Source organism: Hemicordylus capensis, chromosome 4, assembly GCF_027244095.1.
Source record: "Hemicordylus capensis ecotype Gifberg chromosome 4, rHemCap1.1.pri, whole genome shotgun sequence".
Lineage (NCBI taxonomy): Eukaryota > Metazoa > Chordata > Lepidosauria > Squamata > Cordylidae > Hemicordylus > Hemicordylus capensis.
In genome coordinates, this window is record NC_069660.1 from 283,366,553 (window position 1) to 283,369,715 (window position 3,163).

The following is a 3,163-nucleotide window of genomic DNA, read 5'->3' on the forward strand; positions in this document are numbered from 1 at the left end:
GATTGAAGGTGGTCTCTCTTTTCTCCCCTTCCACTTGGTGGCTTGCTTATTACATGTTTGTTTTCTCTCTCTTCCAAGTTGCTTTGGGCACCCCTTTATCCTCCCTATGACTCTGGGAAGTACTGTATGTTAGGAGAGGTGCAGTGTAATCCTATCCATGTTACTTGGCCTCACTTGGTTCAATGGGGCAATAAGTGTGTTTAGGAGTGTGGACTTAGTGACTAGGTCAGCATCAGAGTGAACTTCATTGCTGAGTCAGGATCTGGACTCGAATCTTGCCCAACATGGTCCATGACACCACATTGCTTCTAGTTCTACACTGGAGTAATCATTAGACACTGGTGGGAGTGTAGTAGGAGTGGCACTTTTGTTACAAAATACATAGGTTGTCAACTCCTGTTCTTCCTCTGCTGTTATATTCATTGCACACTTGGGAAAACAGGGAGGCTTGGGAAAGCTACCTGTTGCATGCATCCTAACAGCCTGCTTTGGAGCACTCTGTGATTTATGGGGGAGCTGTACAAACAGATATGAACCAGAAGCCAGTGACATGTTCTGGGGAGCCTTCTCAAACATCCATTCTGAAATATATAGTTTATACACATGCACGAATGTACATATACACCATATTCTATATGCTCTAATTCAGTGGTCTTCAGTGTAAGGCTCGGAGGCCAGTGACAGCCCCCATCAACCCTAAGCGTGGATCACTCCTGACTAACTATTGGGCCTGTGTGAAGCTTTGGCCAAAGCTGAATACTCTGCACAGTCCTTCTGGTACCATGCAGAGACTACCATTCTCACCATGCAGTGCTGCACTTTGCCCTGGACCTGACGGGGGTGGGGGTGGCTCCTTTTAAAGGAAACTGAGCCTTCTTGAGCCCCTTCCATCTTGGAAGGCATGCACAGAACCCCAGAAAGTATAGTTTTTCCTAGCACTTTCCCCATAAAAAAGAGAGGGCTCCATCTCTCTTAAGGGCCTTCCCAGTGCTTAGAAAAGCACAGTATTCTGCAGAGGTCAGCACATTGGCAAATGGCTCTCCCTTTGAAGGGTTTTTTTTTTTGCCAAAGTGGTCCCCACTTGAAAAATAGTGAAGATCAAAGCTCTAATGCTTTCTGAGTGGACAACACAAAGCTAAGAACGATCAGCCCTGTGGGATGCCTCTTGGAGGCTTCTACATGAGGCAGGGCAATAAGTCAGTGGTAGAACAGATGCTTCTCCCACACAAGGTCCCCGGCTCAGTTCTTGATATCTTCACTTAAAGATGGGGAAGCCTCTGCCAATTGGAATATAGAATAACGGGCTGAATGGACCAGTGCATAAGGCTGCTCCACACACTGTACTTGTGAGCATTCTGCAATTAGGAACGGACTCTGATCTTCCACAGGCACCTGAGGAGAGATCTGAGCCAGACGAATGCTGGGATATCCACAGCTGGGTTGGGTAGCTGAATACAATCCTAAATAACAGTAAAGAAGTAATGCATACTAGGCCTGTGAGGTGGATGTTTCAAGGTTGAAGAATTGGTAGTAACCACCCATTCCCATGTGGGGTGGGCAGTCTCCTTGTGGCTCTCCCTCGGCAGTATTTTCATATGTGACACAGGGGTGGTGATGGAACTGAAGGTCCCTGATGTTGGCTGGGAGGAAGTGAAGGGAAAGCCAGTAGTGAGTGTGGGAATGATGGGAGGACAGAAAAGAGATGTGTAAAGATATCTGGGAACTGGTTCCTCCCATTGCTTCGAAGGAGTCCCTTGGCATCCCTTTTGCACTTCCCCTTGCATTCCCACACTCGATCCTGGCCAGCATCGGACATCTCTGGTTCCAGTGAAAAGCCTACCCCCACCACATGGCACTAGGGGCTTTATTGGAATCGGAACATCCCATATACAGGCCTAGTGATATCCTTCTGAACAGTCTACACAGAAGTACCAAATACTTTATTAGGTGTCAATGCCCCTTAGAAATGTGTGTTTTAAGGATGGCTGCGTTCAGCATATTCAAAGTAACCCAGGCTGTATAAAAGCCTACGATTTGCCTTCATGTTAGTTTACATTTGTGTATTTTATGTACCATCAGTGCAGAGGTTTCTGTCCTACAATCTGATCCACTTAAGCAGGGTATGACTTCTCATAATAAAAAAACAGTGACTGACATCCAGACTAAGTTACTCAATAGTACTACCAAAGGATTAGATTTCAGTAGGATTTCCATTGAGTAACTTAGGGTGTCAGCTACTGTTCTGGCAAAAAGCTATTGGAAAAATAGCTGCTGCCATTGATTAGGATAATTGTGTTAACTGTGATTGTGAATCTTTGCTAACCAGTTGTCTTGTGCTGCAGTTTGCAGCGTAGTTACCTGAAGAGGGGGACACATCTGCTCAACTGAACTTGCAAAAATATGTATGGGAAATCTTCTCCTCTCCACCTCAAGTCAACCTCACTTAGAAGCTGCTGGCAGTCTGGATGAGTCTCTCCCACCAGTCCATTGTCTTGTATTGACCTGCTTTGGAGTAGCAGAAGCAGGAATAACTGGGATCGCAATAAATAAGACTTTGCCCTACAGCAAAGTTCTCCCTTTCTATATGCCTGTACAAGCATATCAAGCCAGGAAAAGTGGATTAGGACTAGTGCTGTGGGTAGTGCTGTGCTGTTAAGAGGGGAAGTAGCTGTCAGAACTTGGGAAATGATTGACTGTACCCAGCTCAAGGCAAAGCCCAAAATGCACCCTACCTGCATTCTATAAAATGTATCCATTTGACACCTGTTTTTGTTTTCTATACTTTGCAGTTATCCTTGTGTTATCCTATTATACTTTGCAGTTATCCTTTTTTGAATGAACTTCTGCATTCAATCCCACCCCAGTTTTTTAATCGGGATTAATCTCCCCAGCTGCCTTGTTGTGCAACAACATCCTGTGCTTTTAGTGCACAGTGTGCTATGTAATGAGTTCATCTAAGAGGAAGATCCTTTTGCTTTTTCAATCAGGGTTTGTTGCTCTGAAGGAAACTTCAAAAGTCCAAAAATAATCATTTAATTCAAAGAACTTTCTAAGCTGGGCTTTGGGAACTGATGTGTCTTTTTCTGGACGATGTGTTTGGCAATGCTATAATTCCCCAGTTATTGATTCATACTTTACTAAAGAGGCTAATTCCAAGAATTCC